Consider the following 17,580-nt stretch of genomic DNA (forward strand, 5'->3'; position numbering starts at 1 on the left):
ATTTCCTTTTTACAGCACTGTTTGTGTATCTGACCTCCCTCATGCTGGGTGAGTTACAGAGAAAACATTTATCAAAGAGTTTCCTCCAGTTGTTGCAAAGATAATGAGGCTACAGTGACAGACTGAAGCTGCTGGTCTATCTCCAGCATGTTCCAGGTCAACTGTTAGACAGGGCCAACATTTTCCCAAGCAAGAAATAGTTTTCTGCCATTGCCATGCTACGTCTCTAATAAAAAGGCTGCTGTTTTATCACCACTGTATTCACAGCATTTTGGTGACCAAACGAGAAGCAAAGTGCATCATTATCCACTCCTCTGCTGCCAGAGGAATGATGAGCCATTGCACCATTTCCCATTATGCAATAATGATGGAGGCAATTTACACTGTTGCTCACATGCCTCGCTTACATGAGCCTTTGGTTTCACTTGAAAGTGATTTGGGGAAAACTTGTATCTGGCATAATATCCTTCTAGATAATAAATTAAGCTCCTAAATTAGCATGTCTCTATAGAAACAGCTGAAAGAGAAATATTAAATTAAAAAAGCAATTTTCTTTATGATGTGATGATTTAGCAAGGATTTCACTCTACCGTATGAGTTACAGCCTGCTGCTTGTTCATCTTATTATAATAAATATTTGAAATTGACCTTTTGGTCTGTATTTCTGAAATCCATTAGTTGACCATTGTTAGAAATAATCACCAGGTGACTTGCATCCTCCTAGCTCTGAAACATGGGTTTGGCATTGAGTTTCAAGAACTTAAAACTTTTACAGTCTTACATGTTTGACAGCATTAGATGCAGACTAGAGCAAGCGTACACAGGGGGAAAAATCTGCTTCTTGAAACTAGCCTCGAAACCAGAGAGGGGGCCTTCCTTTAAGGAGCTGTAAGAACTACTGGGTAGAAAAACACTTTAGAAACAAAAAATGTTATTTCATTCCTAGCTAACTTGAATTAATTGCAAGTGTTGGGCCTTGTGCTGGCACAGCACTGAATTCCTGCCCACTTCTCAGCCTTCAGCATCCTTCCCAACACGTGAAAGTTCATTCCTAACTTAAACGTCCATCTTCCTGAAGTTGCCTTGGCAACTCATCAAGTGTTTTTTTTCCCTTTTCCTTTTTCTTTCCAACATTCTGGAGTTTGGCCTCATTTTCCATAAGCAAGTATAGATATTAAAGTGGAAGGGTGAAGGAAAGAAGCCTTGTTAAACCCCATCTGCACAAGCCACTGCCCTTCTCCTGTTTTATTTTACATCTACAAATAAATAATGCCAGTCCCTCCCAAAGTCCATAAAAAAAAACCAAAAACCTGTAGAGCTTTCTGATATGTGAAGAATTATTTTTTACCTATTTAATTCATAACTCAATTTTCTGCTTCCAATGTGTTCCCATGTAGCTGTCTTTTAGTGAAATATTTCCTGTAGAAGTCACTTCCATTGTCTAGGCTTCCTAGGCTATATTTCTTATCAATTATATAATAAAATAAGTCTCTAGCCATGTTACTTAAATAGAGTTCACACTCACGGTGACACCTGAAGAATTTAATAGAAGCCAATCCATCACGGGCAGTTCAGCTTGCTCCCCTTCACTGGGTAATCAAAGGACAAGTATTAGGTTTAACACGTAGAATGTCTCGCTGTATCCTAAAGGAAAATGCAGAAAAGAGTGGAAATGATAAAATTAGCATCTTGCTTAATAGAAACTTCTTCAGAAAATTCTGAGATTTGCCTCAAGATTAATCACAGCATTCTTCACAGACTTCTTCATAAAAATCTCATTTCTCCTATTGGCAGCCAGGCCAAAGTCTCTTTAAAGTGAAATAAAAAGCAATTGTGTTGGAAAGGTGATGTCGCCGCATTCATGGGGAGAGATTAATGCTTCCCATATTTCTTCCTGGCTTCTATTTTTTTTTATTTCAGAGGAGTGTGCTTTGCAGTTGCACCCAGAGTCAGTCAGATGTGCGTTAGCTAAATTTATGTATCTGTACTTTTTCCCACCTTACATCTGTGATGGTTTCCCTGCCCGAGGGTTGTAAATATCTGTGACAATCGCTGAAGCTTGCAGTGGTGAAGCTCTTGATATAGTGAAATGTTCTCAAGACAAAAAGTAGTTTGCTACAGAAACACTTTTCTGCACCTTTTCATGAGACAAGGTTGTTTGGAGCATGGCTCCCCACCGCAAGAGCACTGTGCTGCTCGTGCCTCTGCAGGCAATTGAGCTGGGTAGCATGGGCTGAGCTGCTCTGAGGAAGCTTCTTAAATAAATTGCAGTTTGAATAATTCTCATACACAGAACTCTTGCCATGGGTGGAGATACCACCGTGAGCCAATAGGAAAGTACCAGCAATGGCAAAGGAGATTGCAGCTGGGAGCAAGGTCAGCTCCCCTACTTGGTTTCAGAAGGATTGCATGACAGAAAATGGTTTGGAAGCCTCGTGAGTACCAAGTAGACAACATTTTGGCTCTCCTCAGCACCAGGAGAGGAAGCAGTCTGCCAAATGGCCAAAGTGCATCACCACATACCCAGCTAAACCCCAGGACACAGCCATAACTCTGAGTTACCTCTGGGTCCAGGTTCAGAGCGATACGCTGCATGGATGTGATGGCTGTGGATTAGAATGGGACCTCAGTCCAAAGCACTTCTTGTCCTTCATCTTCAGGAGCAGGAAAGTCATCCCACCACTTAAAGAAAGCAAAGGGCATTTCTGTGATAGCAAAAACAAACAAAAATAAAAGCCACTAAAATATCCCCCCTGCCCCAAATAAAACAAAGCAAAGCAAAACAAACAAACAAAAAAATGTAATATGCATTAAGGGGTTGCACTGAAAATATCACTTAAGAGAAAATGAGTTTAGCAAAAGCAACATATAAAATTAATGGTCGGCTATTAGAGCAATTGGCATAGAACATCACCTAAGGGAAGGAAATCGTTGTCATCATTTTAGTGGTTTTATTCACCAAAAAGGCCTTGTGTACATACAACACAGATGTGGCTCAGCACCAAGCCTAGAACTTCCAGGTTCATCATGTGGACCAACACCACTGTGCAGTAATTAACGAAGACATCAGCACAGAAGAGAAGTGAAGCCTGTGGGATGGCAGAGAACTGCAGGGATGGCAGCAGGGAACTGGCAGTGCTCAGTCTCACACCTGAGGACATCCCCACAGATGCACAGATGTGTTCTACCTGCTGCTCCTCCAGGCTCAGTGGGCACAATTTATGTTTTTCTCATCAAGCTTTGGCTGATTTCTCTTTGGGCCGGGAGGGCATAAAGAAGGGGAGGTATCAGAAGAAAGCAATTGTTTCCTGCATTTCCCATTACCTATTATTGAGGCAATTCAAAGTCAATCCCAGGCGTGAGCATCACCCGGAGCAGAAATTCTTATGTAAGATATATAAAAAGCAGTAGAAAAAAAACCCACAAAACTTAAGCAGGAACACAGTGTCCCTCCCAGAGTTTGTGTACCCTAAAACATATCTACCTGTAGCAAAATTTGTCCATGGTGCCTTATTTTTCTGTCTCAAAGCTTCATTACATTGCCAAAAAAATAATGTCTGCTCCCACCTCTGCTTTCCCCCTCCTGAAGGTGTAAACCTATGAGCGTTGGGCTCACCAGGAACGTACAGGGATGTCCAGCATCCCCAGGAGACAACCTGCCAGACCCAGAAGTTGGGCAGCACCAAGCAAGTAGAGAGGGAAGAGAGCCCCGGATGCAGAGCTGCCCAGCCCGAGTGCTTCACTTGTTCTGCACCCTATGTTAGTACTTACAGGCTTGTTTTTCCCACAGCCAAGCTCTTATTTCTCAGTACCAGCAGTGTGACAACCTGAGATTACATGCACATTTTCTGAAGCTAATTAGCACCTTTGAACACTGAGATCCAGCACTATCACATCTTTGGGAGCTCAGCGTTGCTCCCTGATCTCAGGGTCAGCACTCTGCCCCCTCAGAGCTCATTGACACAAACATCAGAATTTTCCCCGTTACATTTAATGTGACAAGAAACTATTTTGAGAACTTAGATCCCAAGAAGCAATGGTTTCAGTGAACAAGCTTTCCTTGTATATTCTTTCCACTGAATGGAAGATCCCCAGAACTTTGAGTAACCCTAAAAATGAGCGAGCATTTTTTTTATTAAATAATTTATCTGCTCTCTTTGTAATATCTGAAAGCCACTTAAAGGAGGACTAATGCTTTGCTACTCCTGTGGAAAAGCTGCGTATTAAAACCCTACAGTTCATCAATAAATCCCCTGTGCAGTGGAGCCAGATCACAAGTGTGGACAAGCAAACCAAACTACTGAAGTGACCTGCACCACCTAAGGACATAGCAGATGAAGCTGGGAAGATTTATGCAAAGTCTTTTAACTGTTGTTTTTTTTCTCTTTTTTTTTTAAACTAATTAGGTCTTACTTAATAAGTGAAGAGAATATGAAATGGAGCTGTTTACTACTTCAACATTTCCCTCCGTAAAAAAGGAAAAACAAACCTACAAGGGAAATCACTCATGCTGTTTAAATGAAAGTTTTTTTTATAGAAGAGGCAATGACAAGAAAAAAAAACAGAGAAGAATCACATAAAGACTCAAGAATGGTGCAATAAAAGGGTAATTAGCTTAATTCCACCATTACCAGAGGCAGGTGTCCTCCAGTTTAATCAGAATATCAATTTGCAGTGGTGGTGTATTTCTCTTTTTTCTACTGCAGTGAAAATAAAAACACTATAATAAGAATGAATACATCTTCCATCCTTTTCTACTTTGAGCCTGCCACCACAACTGCCTTCCTCATGGCATGTACTGCTAACAACCTCTCACTGCCACGGCTGCTGAAGCATCCCCTTCTGCTCTTGGGGTTGGAGACAGCTCAGTAACTGCTGGCGACGGTTTGCAACCCCAGAGCTTATCTCAGTGCTGGCTCTCAGTTGGCTCTTGCTCTCTTTCACTCACACTTGCTAAGATGCTCTGGAGAAGCCTCCCAGACAGGAACTGGCATCATCACCCTAAGGAAACATTGCCTGAGTACTGCATCTATTGCTAACTCCAGAGCTGGCTCTGTTAGTGAGGGGTGAACATAACCACAGAGATCTTGAGATTACAGCTGTAAGAATTAAAGTCTAGTGCAAATATTAATACCTCATTCATCCTCTGCAAGTGTTTTCTTCTCCCAGTTGGACAATTCAAGATGTATTAAGGTCCATTAGTTGCTGCTACACACTAATGTTCAGGGGTTTTTTGGATGTTGCAGAGCACTTTGGTAGGTGACCTTTCTGGGGCTCATCTCTCCCATTCAGTCCCTGAAGAGCTCATACATAGCAATTTTATTTGCTCTGCTAGTAAATCAAACCAACTTCTGTAGGGAAGAAAAAAAACAAGAATCAGGAAACACCTTTTATCATCTTTGTAGCCCTCGTCTGGACTCTTTCCAGCAGATCCCTGTCTGTTCTGTACCAGGAGCCCAGAACTGGACACAGTGCTCCAGGTGAGGCCTCACCAGGGCAGAGCAGAGGGGGAGGATCCCCTCCCTCAACCTGCTGGCCACGCTCTCCTTAATGCAGCCCAGGATCCCATTGTCCTTCTTCTCCACCAGGGCACACTGCTCATGGCCAACCTGTCATCCACCAGGACACCCAGGTCCCTCTCCTCAGGGCTCCTCTCCAGCAGCTCATCCCCCAGTAATACTGATCAGCACTGAAAATGTTGGCTTTCGTACGCCAGGCTGAAACCACAATGCTCATCAAAAGGTGGGCAAATACTCAGCAGCCCACTCGGTGCTCTCTTTGCTGAGCAGCACGGGGCTGTTGTCGCATAGCGCAACAGCACGTTGCCACATTGACTTTATCACAGCCTCTCTGCTGGAGGAATTGCTCACTCTTGCATATGAATTGTAATTCAAATCCAACAGAGCAGTGTAAATAATGATGTTGGCAACATACAGGGAGGGAGAGTCACAAGTAAGACAGGCACAACTCATTTCCAGCTCTATCATTATAGAGCAAAGCGTGAGTTACCGATTGCCGTTTTGATCATCCTGCATAGATTCATGGCCTCTGAAACTCTCTCATAGCCCCTTGAGAAACTTTCTAGGTTTCTTTTTCTCTTTTTCTTTTTAATATACTTCCTGATGTTTTTCTATGAAATGAACCATCTGTCAGCAGCAAATATAAGCAGTTTCCAATTCTGCTCTATGTGCTAACAGCCCAGTGCACTGTACCACATCCCCACAGTGTTTGTGCATGGTCAAATTAAGTTAATGAAATCACTCTTTGGAATAGTCACATTCCAGCTCTTCTGGCACCTCTACAGTGTAATTTCTGTTTACTTCTAATTTGCATAGACAAGAAATTTGTTTGGACTGAGATTTTAAAGCTCCATCATAGATCTGCTGCTTGCCCCAGATCTGCAGGCCCTTGGAAACAGTGGGTGACTGCGGATTGAACTTCCCCCCACAGTGATTCAAATGGTTCTGATGTGCAGTAATTTTTGGCACCATGATTTTATTCCTTCTTACAAAAAACAGTGACCCTCAGGTGGCTGCAGGAATGGGTCCTCAAGGCAATAGTTGAAAAGGGTTATTTGTGGCTTCCAAAATTGTTCTGGAACACACTGCCTCTGCTTCAGCCTTTGGTTTAACACTGAAACCACACTTAAGGCAGTCTGAGAGTATGTGTGTTCCTGAATCACTGTCATAAAACAGAAATGGCTGGGAAAGAAACGAGGGGGAAAAGGGAATGCTCCTGAGAAGAGGGTTGTGCAGTGAGATGAAAGGTGTTTTGCACTCTGCTCTTCACTTTAAAACTAATGGATAAATAACACAGAGCTTCCTTGCACTCTTTACACACCCTTTGGGCTCCCGGCCTCTTTGCTCTCCCTTTCCTACCTGACACTTTCACAAATGCTGCTGACACACGTTCCTGTGGGCTGTTAGGATGTCACTTCAAATCCTCCTGCTCTGATGCGTGGTAGCACAGTCAGAGCAGCACCATTGTCCCGGGGCTGCTCAGCGTGACGGCCGCCTGGCAGCGTGCTCAGAAACAAGATGGGACAGCCACGGGGAGACTGCTGCTGTCCTAATGGGGATTTGGTTCTGACACAGCACTCCTGTCTGGTATGGGCACGGTACAGGAGCGAGCATCAGCAGCACGATGCTGGTGACATCCTTTCCCACATTCCCACGTCTGGAAAGCACGAGCACCTTCCTGATGGAGAGCTTTCTGCAGGAAGGGAGGGATGCTGGTGGTGCCAGAGGGCCTCTGTCTGCAAAAAGATAGCTGGTGAGGGCTTTGTGAGGCCACCATGAGGGAGCTGCGGGCTCCCAAGAGGTGGATGTAGACCACCACGAGGCCTCCCCGCAATCTCCTCTGCTCTGGGCAGAATAGACTGAGTGAACATGCATGCTGCCCTTTAGACACTTCACTGCCAACATTTGCTGTGTTCTTTTACACACACTTTTCTCATTTAAAAAAACAAAAGAACAGATTTTCCTTCAGTGGTCATGTTGTACAACACTGAATAACCACAGCACGGAGAGCTGCTGTGAGCGCCTGCACCAATGGCTTCAGATGGAAACAGCCCCTATGTGAATTTCCATGCATTTCTGCACACAGCCGCACTCATTGCACTTTTCACGCATAAAAAAAAGCAGAAATCACAGGTTTTAACCCAGCTCAGCAGCCACCACAATGCAGGTGACAGGCTGTGCACAGCAAGCTATGGGGCAGGCTCTGCTGCCTCACCTTGCCCTATGAGGGACAGACAGGCACAGAGTTCTGAGCAGATTCAGCCCACAGAAAACACCCTCAGTGAGACACAGCCCGTGAGCCCCTCTGAACAAGACTGAGATTGCTTCCTAGTCCCAAAACACAACAGGTTTTGCTCCTCCTGTGATGCCACCATCAATGATGGAGGACTCCCACCACAGGTAGCATTACTCACCCACTATCCAGGGCAAGCCAGGTGCTGGAAAACAAAATTCCCAGTGGTTGGCATGTCTATAGGGTGCAAACTGTCACAGTGGCTCAGGGCTCCTGGAATCAAGAAGTCCATACCTAGAGACTAGAGGATCAAAACTGCAATCAGGGCCAGGATGCTCCCACGCTCTGTCACATAGCAAAAATGGATTAATTAATGTTTCCATAACACTTTGAAGATGAGGATTTCTGTACAAGTGTAAAGCAGACGAGGTTGGTATTTTATAGCAGAGTCAAATTAGAGGGAGAACTAAAGGAAGAGGCAGACAACAGCCCAGGAAAGAAATCACAAAAGGTTATTTTGGCAGAGGAGCTACTATCACTGCCTGTCCTCCCAGCTCAAAAGCTGCATTTGATCATATATTCTTCTGAATTATCTACTGCTTCACTTGAATACTAAAGGCAGAAATAAATACTGGATAAATATCAGAGAGTGGGTTTCAGGTTATATTGACCCTTGTGGTCTGTAATTCCAGGTTTCACACTAAAAGTTATATAGCATCGTAGGAAAAATTAATAAAGGTCACTCAAAGGATATGTGGAAAAGAAAAAAAAAGGTGGAATAATATTTTTCAAGAAGCCCCTCTCCAGTAAATTTTAGCTCCGAAGAGCTTGTCAGAGTTCTTTTGCTTGTCTACACAATTTATAGCTGTGTCTGTCTCCTGCTCACGAGGCAGAACTGCTCGTGTGTCACCCACACAGCAGGGCTTCCTCCTGCTGCCTGTCTGAGGAACCAGAGCCATCCCCCAGCCCCTGAACACAGCAGTGCCTCTGGGTGGGCTGGGGGAGGGATGCACACCAACGTGGGGACAGCGATGGGCACAGCGAGGTACGCCCCAGCTCCCACCCAGCCCCTCACCAGTCTGCCTCCTGCAGTGGTATCCCCACCCACCATTCACAGCATCACAAACAGTCCCATAACCACCACCCTCAGAGGTTCCACCTTTATCCCTTAGGGGAGGAGTGAATCTCCTCTCCAACTGTGCGTGGTCCACCCTGGTGAGAGAGAGGATCAGCTCTGCCAGCATCTATGATGTTCATGGAAATAACACAATAAGAGAAATAATCAGTGCTCTGACAGTACCCAGGAAAAATCCATGTATATTTTATATATTTTCCAGCTTCTCTCCTTGGTATTCTCTTATCCCCACTGTGATCTCCCTGAGAAGCTGAGTTCATTTAACCACCTCTCTATGTTGTGAGCACTGCTCATGAAATGCTCTGAAATCGATATGAGTTAAAGAAAGTGTGCGCTTTCTGAACTGCATTTAAATATATACAACTGCGTAAGGACAGACAAAGAATTCTTGGCGTTAAACGCTTCTGCTAGACACTTCCAGTACCTCCCCATCATTCACCAAGCTGTACAATGGGTTTTTGCTGTCACCCCATTGACCAGTGGGCCCTGCACCGCCCAGTTACATCACCACAGAGGCAGACATTCCCAAGCAGTAAAGTATTCCCATAAAAAGAAAATAGGTAAAGGCAAACGAGCAGCTGGCTAGAAGCAGAAAAACGTGCTGAAGTCATGTACTGAGAAATGAGAGAGTGAATTCAGCAGCTCCTTTCCTCTCGGCCACAGTAGCAGGACACGGGCATGAGTACACTCAGTGTTACTTCAAGCACTGCTGGTACACTTGTGACCAAGTTGTTCACCGCCTGCACCGCTGTGTTTGGCTGGTTCTTTGTGAGTCAGCACCATATCAAGCTGAAGTCAATTACCTCAGCTATACAATAATTACAGCGTTCCTGGTGGCATCTGGAAGAAACTCTGAAAATTAACTTTGCTCCAGCATATCTTAATTAGAGCAATCTCTTTCAGCTTGCATGTGGAACAGGAGTACGCAGCAAGTGGAGCAGCAGCCGAAAGAGGAAGGGATTCTGCATAACCAAGGCAATAAATAACCACTGCCTTAGGGTGGGTGTGCAGCCTCTCATCGCAGGCAGCTACAGACTGCAGCTAGTGATTTGGCCATGAATTGCTCCAGAGTTTCTCTTGGGCCATTTGTTCAAGGATACCTATCGTTTTCATAAATATTCACATAGCAGAGCTGCTTCAGCTCCTCCTGCACTCACCAAGGCCCTGGGTAGCACCCAGGTCTGCCCACCAGCCCCAACACGTGCTGGGTTCCCTCTCAGCTCCTGGGTGCTGTTGCTCAGGACATCACACAATGACAGCAACCCTTCATTTCCAGCTGGCCCCTACGTGCTACGACCTAAGTCAGCATACCTCCTGTGATTGCAAATCCAAAAGCTCTTGGGCAAAATCCCAAACGAAGGAGCAGAGGAATTGGCAAAGAAATCTTTCTGCTCTAAGTAGTGCCTAAGCATATTGAATACTTTTCAGTGACTCAGGCACGAAGAACTCTTTTCATAGGGCTTTAAAGCCAGCTGCCGGGTGCTTGTAAAGAGGGCACACAACAGCACATCCTCCAAAACTGGCTCTGCCCAAAGGATCTCCCCCACACAGCCAATGCTGGCCCCCACCCCCACCAGATGAGCACTCTGGCCCCATCCCCCCATGCAAGAAGCTGCAAGGCATGGAGGAGCCCGAGGTCCCCAACAGCTGAGCTGTCCCTTCATGACCCTGTAACATCTCCCAAGGAGACCAGCCAGGTAGCACTCATGGTTAGCAGCTGTGTGACTGGCAAGAAACGATCACTGCAGAAGACAGTTAACATTCACTTGAAGCCGACGTAATTCGTATAAAAATTAGTTGCAATTGCCATGTTAATTGGTAATCAACACAAACATTAAACCATTTTAGATCTCTCATCACATGAGTGCCCTAACTGCAGATAAACAGGCAAGGTTGTTCAGCTGCTAAGATGGATTTTTTCCCCCCTCACACTCTGGGGAATTATTTGCTAACAGCAATGTAAGCTCTCCTACATTTTATCACAGAGGGCTCAATGCAAAGGCACTACAGCATTTCTGGGAACTGCTCCACTGGGACGTGGCCACAGACTGCAAGAAGAGTGGAAAGAAAGCTGCACTGATCATCATAATTCACAGACTGATATTCCTACGTATCCACATTACCGATACATGGAAAAAAACAACCTCTGGTGTTACCTAGGGTCAGAGCCATAATCGAATGAGTGTAATCTAACAATGCCTAATGAGAAGCTGGAGATAGCTTGGGAGACAGCTCAGAGGGAGAGGTGAGATCCCGCAGTTGCTGTTAAAGTAAAAAACACTGTCTTTGACCAGCTCCTCTGCTTAGTTCTGAAAGTGCTGTTAAATTACTGCATCCCCCCTGAATTTGCCAGGGAAAAACATCCAAGGGCTGCATTCCTGAACCTGCAACAATCTTAATTGGTTAAATCCTAATTATCTTGCAACTCTTCAGCACTAATCTGAGATACTGCAGCAGTAAGAGTAATTAGCACATTATCACTAGATTATCTCTCAGCAGTTAAGACTGGCAATAAGGTGCTGATGGTAAGAAGCCATCATTTCAAGTGTTAAAGAAAATAAAAGTAGCTGCCAGATGAGAACAACTCATTATTTCCTTTATTACAAGAAAAAGCATGCAGTAACACCCTGTGCATGCTTACTCTGATCCCAGGCTTCTAGGGACAGGGCACAGGAGCTCCTTGGTGTCACTGGGCCATGCAGAGTGGTCATGGAGCCATGGGAAGCTCCAATGCCGTGTAGAGACCGGTGAAAATTCAGTGCTGCCACCCAAAGGTGGGCTCTGATGGGAACCCATGCAAACGTTTCATGTTGAACGGACAACAGCAATCTGCTTTAGCTTCAGTTCTGAAAAAGGGTTATACTTATTAATCACAGAATCATGAAGGTTGGAAAAGGTCACAAAGATCACCTGGTCCCACTTGCATTCCCATGTGACAGCAAAAACTAATTGCTAAATGGTGAAGGAGATTTCAGTGCACCCTATGAAATCAGGGAGTCCTATCTTCATACTTAATAATGCATTATGAATCAAACTGGGGAAAGGACTCTCAAGGCAAGGAAAGACACAGGCATATCGAGGATTACAGTATTACCTGAGGATCTGCTTTAAAGAACAGAAATCCATGCTTTAATTCTCTGCTGATAGTGGCAGAAGGGTTATTGAGACAGATCCCTGTCTATTTGTCTACCCAGATTCTGGTTTGTGTGTGTTTGCTGAAGAATTATTCTGAAAATCTGTTTCTTCCTTTGGTCACTGGGCACCCCAGCACAGCAATGGCTTTTCCACAGGAAAGCACAGCAGCTGCAGACACCACGGTGGGTGCTTGGTGCTCCAGCACGTGGTGCCTAACCACCACACAGCTGCACCTTGGGAAAATGGACTGAGAGGGATCTCACACAGCAGCTCCTGCACTGCTCCTCTTCTCAGCACAGAGCTCGAAGTGCAATCAGTGCTCTCATCTCTGCTTTGCTCCATCCAGACTTTTCCCATCTTCAGTTACACGTTGCTTGGGCGTGAGTTTGGAGTTGAACTTTAAAGAGAGAGGGAAAAAAAAAGCATACTGAGAAAAACTGCACCTCCCTCATCCATCTTTCCTCCAGATTTCTTCAAATATTTGATATATTAAAAAAGAAGCACCAGACCTCTTCGTAAGGATGACTTAGGACATGCCTGCTTTCTTCAGTAAAAAATGAGCTTCTCTCTTTCTCCTCCAAACTGATTTCAGATTCCCCTCTCCTGACATTCCATGCTATTAAGGAGCCATTTATTACCCCTGCTTCTTCACACCTTTATCAAAGGGAACACAAGTTGATCAATTACAATTATTGTGGGCATTCCTTTCACTCCTTTCCTGATAGGAGTGTGCTAATTAAATCTTAAAACTGAAAATACTGTGCCATATTTTCATAACCTCTGGGTCTTCATATGTATGACAAGCACACTGCTGACTCGAGGAGCTTTTTTTTTCCTTCTTTAAGAAAGACAAAAGCAAATTCCATTAATCCTTAAGTATATTCACTTTCAGTAGTGCGGAGCATAGAGCAATTTGAAGTGAACTTAATCATCTCCCTGAGCACCACTTAATAACTCGGCCAGTTTGAGCTTGTTTGGAGCCTTGTTTCTTTGGGTTTGTTTCACTTTAAAGTCAGCCCAAGTCAGGTTTTGTAAATATTGGCAAAAATTAACTGTTACCAACACTGCTATATTTTCCTCTGTGTACTACGTGGAAAATAACGTTATCAGGAGCATCAATGATCCCTTGCATTGAAAACTACAGAATGAATGGACAAAATCCCATTGCACGCACTCTCCCCAAAGATCTGATGGAAGTGCAGTGTTTCCCAGGAAGGGCCCTAAGTCCACAGTTACATTTTCTCTTTTTATGTGCCCGAAGCCCTGCGATGGGGCCAGAGTTTGGAGGCCCTGCCACTGGGTGTGAGCAGGATCAATCTGCAGAGCTTCAGCTGCCCACTCAGATGGAGCAGGGAGTGCTGCCCCCAAATTGGCCTTTTGCAGTCGTTACACCAAGTGCCTCGTGCTGCTTATTTCAATAAACCTGAAATAAGTCCATAAAGCAACACCCTGTTTTACTATTTTTTCCTCTCCCTCCAGCAAGCATTTTAAATCTATGTGTTTCTCTACTGTAACCTAAAAATTACACTGCAAATAAACACAGAGGTCGCTCTGGGCTGAGCACAGCTCTCCGTGCATTTCACTCAAAAAATACAAATGGTGTTTCCTATATTTCTACCAAGGAGGGAAATCCTGGGGTGCACCCATGTCTTCCTGCCATCGTGCTGAGCAGCCAAAGGCTCAGCTCCAGTCTGCAGGAGCAGAGGGACTCTCAAACACTGCTGCAGCACCCAGGCTCTCAGGAACAGAGCACCTGGAAACGCACACCCAGTTGAGAAGTCACGAGCAAACCCAGTAGGGGCCAACACCAAGGCAGAGGCAGTGCTGCTCTCAGGATGCCTGTTGCTGGGGTCCCTCCTCTCACCCCACATTCAGACAGAATCAGATGACAGCATTATCAATTTCCTTTCCTGAGAGAGCTCTTATAATACGCTTTCTTCATTTTGAATCATTGAAGCTGTCAGTGCAGTGGGTCATCGGTGTTAATGCCCACCTCAGATATTTTCTGCAACAGCCTCAAGCCAAATCTGTTAAAAAGTTAATCAAGCTGGAGGGTCGTGGAATTTAATAACTACCAAGAGGTCTTAGAGTTCCCTATACCACTCATAATATTATTTTCCAACAGGAAATGTAGTAATTAGACCAAGTATTTTCAGTTATATGAGGCTACTGATTGCTGTTCAACCCAGTTTTGCCTTCTGCCCAGTTTGGTAATGAACCTGCAAGGAAGCAGTCCCAGCGATCTGCTTCCTTGCTCTCCTCCATTCTTGTTTATGGAGGGACTTTGCTGCGTGTCCTGCAGCTGTGGTCCCTTAGCCTGATGGCTGAGACAAATGACCGAGAGCAGCTACTGCTGTTTGTTAAGGATGCATAATAGAGACATGGGAACAACATCAAATCACAAGGACAGACCAGCTGCAGTGTCTTCACAACAGTGGTGACTATAAAACACTATTTCCAATATGATTGCTATCACGCACCAGCAGGCAGTAATGGCTTCTGGCATCTTTAGAAAAGCACTTTGGAAGAAATAAATAAAGCTGTGCCTTGAACACCCTGTTAATAGCAACCAGCCTTGCATAGGCAAGCATGGGTCCCACATGGAGCCCCCAACAGTCTCAAAGCCATCTCACACTAGGAGCAAACCCAGAGCCAACAGCGAGAGAACGCCAGCTCAGCATCACGCCCACTGGTGTCAAACATGTTATTCTTCTGTACAGAGCAAAGTTATTCCTTTCTTCTCCCAGACATATAAAACCATGGGTGTGAAGTGTAGCATTCAGTTTAACTGCATGTGGGCAGGGTGCTGGAGAGCCAAGTGCAGAAAGACAGTAAACAGTGTCCCATAGGACTATCAGCACTTTGACTTGGCAATGAATAAAATGCAGAAGAGAAACTCCAAGGCAACACACATTTTTTACCTGTATATTTTACCTCCGTACTTCCATACTTTCTGGGTTAGTCTGAGATCATTGGCAGAATGGCACCTGGGACAGGCCCTTTCTTAGGGTGCTTTTCTCTGTTACTTCCATCAGAGTTTTAACCACAGCTCTCCAACAACATCCCCTCTCTTCCATCAAGTTCAGCTTTCGTTGAAACCTTCCTTTCCTTCACCCCATTAAGCACTGTTGCTTCCCTTTCACTCCAAATCTTCTCAGCTGGGCTTTACCTCCCATAAGAATTGCAAAGGCAGAGACCAGCACAAACAAAGGAGGTGTTACAGAAAGAAGGAAAACAAATGCTCACCCATCTCCAAAGACCTAGGCTCAAGGAGAAGGAACTCCAAAAGGAGCAAACTCCAACATAAGATCCTTCCTCAGTGCCAGTCAGCCTTTAAGTGAGATTTAAGCACAGCCTGGCTCCACCCCTTCTGGTCTCACAGGTGAATCACCTTCACCTGTGCCCCTGAGCCTTTAATCTACACAGCTCTTGCTTCTCATCTGCTCAGCTTAACTTCATCTCATTCCCAAACACTGAAGCAAAATATAAAATAAACCCTTTGTGATCATTCATCAACATTCACCCACTCCACCAGCAATGCTCCAGCAAAGGGGATGTGACCTCTGGGCAACCCGTGTCCTCCCAGCACCATTTCTTTCCCTTCAGCATCAACGCACAGAAGACAAACCTGAGAAGTGCAGAAAGAGAGGCAGTTGGCAAAGCTGCTTCACTTCGACACACAGCAATTCTGCAGTTGTGCTTCCATGGAAATCCACAGCGATACACTTATTTCTCTGAAGGAAATTATTGTTCTTCTCCTTCACAGTTTATTGGCCATTATTCTAAACACAAAAGGAATTACTGACAAACAGATCATAAACGTTCTGAGAAAACTCATGGAATAATTTGCAAAGCAAACAATCTGTTAGCAAAGACTGAAAGGATTATTATTTAAAAAAATAAAAATAATAAAGAAAAGAATGAGTTTGTTATTTCCTGTAAGAAACACATTAACTTATATTTGAATTAGCTACAACACTGGCAAACTCAGCGAGCACTGATTGCCAAAATTCCCTGTGCTAATTCACCAAACAAGGCTGAAAAGCTTTACTTTTTTATAGACTGGGAAAGGACAAACAAGGAAAACTAACAGTGCGTTGTGGATTATATAAGCTTGTATTTGGACACACTGCTGGGGATGACAGCTAATTAAGGTGGCCGCATCATGTGTGCACGATGCAACCCTGCTGATAGAGAAAGCAATCGCCTCACAGGACTTCCACCAGCTTTTGGGCTTCCTGGCTTTCTGGTCTCTTAGAACCACAGAATCATTAAGGTTGGAAAAGACCACTAAGGTCATCAAGTCCCACTGTATTTCTCACCTGGGCTTTCCAGATGAGAGTGGGAACCACCAGCAGCAAGCTCACAGCATGAAATGGGAATTTAGAGAAAGCAATAGATGATGGCACCTTTGAAGTAGGCAACAAGGAAAAAAAGGATGCTGGGGGGGGTCACCACACCCCCGTGTGCCTCCTGATGGAGGGTCATGCTGCTCGCAGTCTGATACAATACACACAACACTGTAAAGCAAAAAGTTTATAGATGATTATTATTCTCTTTACACAGTGTCTGTCCGGAGCATTTAAATCCAGCATTTCAATGGGAAAAAAACCTGCTGTAAATGGAAGCCAATAAAATCCTCAAATCTTCATAATCAGGGTAACTTTGTGCCCAGGTGGTTTTTCAGGGGAAAGGGGGAATCTTTAAATTCGTGTAGAGAAAGCAGTAGGAGTACCACTGCCATTCTAAGAACGGTTCAAACTGCAGACAAGGATTTCTTCAGATCATCCAGGCTCAGTCTTACCCACAGTTTCAAGGTCACAAAGCCTCATCATTCCTCTGCTGGCATCTGCAGATATGTGGGAGCTCCTCTGGGCACCGAGGTGCTGCGGCCGTGGGGCAGCAATAACCATGGGCTCATGGGAAGGCATTGGGTAGAGGGTCCTGAGCCACTGAGTCGGGCTCAGAGGCCTTCAGACAGCTGTGAGCAGCCAAAGGGAGTCTTTATTTTCTAGGAGAGAAGACACCTCTGCGTAAATCTTAAATTTCAGTGCATTTTTGGCTGTTGTTTCTTTGCGCTTCCACATATTTTTCATCTATATTTTATGAACTTCATTAGAATTTGAGGGAGACTTTCTCCAGTTTGAAGTGAAATATTTCCTGCTCATTTTTCTGTAGCGTTATGAGAACGTACGTATAAAAACAACAGTTTTATGTTTGGAAACTGCATCTTCAGTAGAACTCCTCCTGGATGTGGGACGTTTCCCTTCTGCCATTCTTTAATTCTTTTTCTTTTTAATTTGCAGTCCTGAGATGTTTTAATGCCTTCCTTAACACGCAGTACTATCGGTATGATGTGACAGTTTTTTCTCCATAAGAGTCTGTGTGATGCTGCAGGGAGGATGTGCTTATTAGTTATCACTTTTACTGGAATTGTGGGTTCCTTTGAAAATGTTTTCTTCAATCACATAAATATTTTGATGAAAATCTCTGAACGTATCTCAAAATGTTTCGTATCTATTTTAGTGCATTAAATGTAAAGGCAGTATTTTCAAGAT

At 44.4% G+C, this 17,580-nt stretch overlaps 1 protein-coding gene and 1 long non-coding RNA gene across 2 annotated transcripts in view; both read right to left on the minus strand.

The window, feature by feature from the left end:
• The window catches only part of GLRX3 (glutaredoxin 3), a 294,370-nt gene that overhangs the window by 142,660 nt on the left and 134,130 nt on the right, over positions 1-17,580 (minus strand). The gene's annotated exons all lie outside the window — the stretch shown is intronic.
• On the minus strand, positions 8,974-16,433 carry LOC136054931 (uncharacterized). Its single transcript, XR_010622790.1, has 3 exons — positions 16,345-16,433; positions 15,651-15,804; positions 8,974-8,996 (listed from the first exon to the last, which is right to left on the minus strand). It is a non-coding gene; the product is annotated as an uncharacterized LOC136054931 (long non-coding RNA).

The sequence above is a fragment of the Cyrtonyx montezumae genome, unplaced genomic scaffold, assembly GCF_038088225.1.
Source record: "Cyrtonyx montezumae isolate F1298 unplaced genomic scaffold, pur_monq_1.0 scaffold_4, whole genome shotgun sequence".
Taxonomy (NCBI): domain Eukaryota; kingdom Metazoa; phylum Chordata; class Aves; order Galliformes; family Odontophoridae; genus Cyrtonyx; species Cyrtonyx montezumae.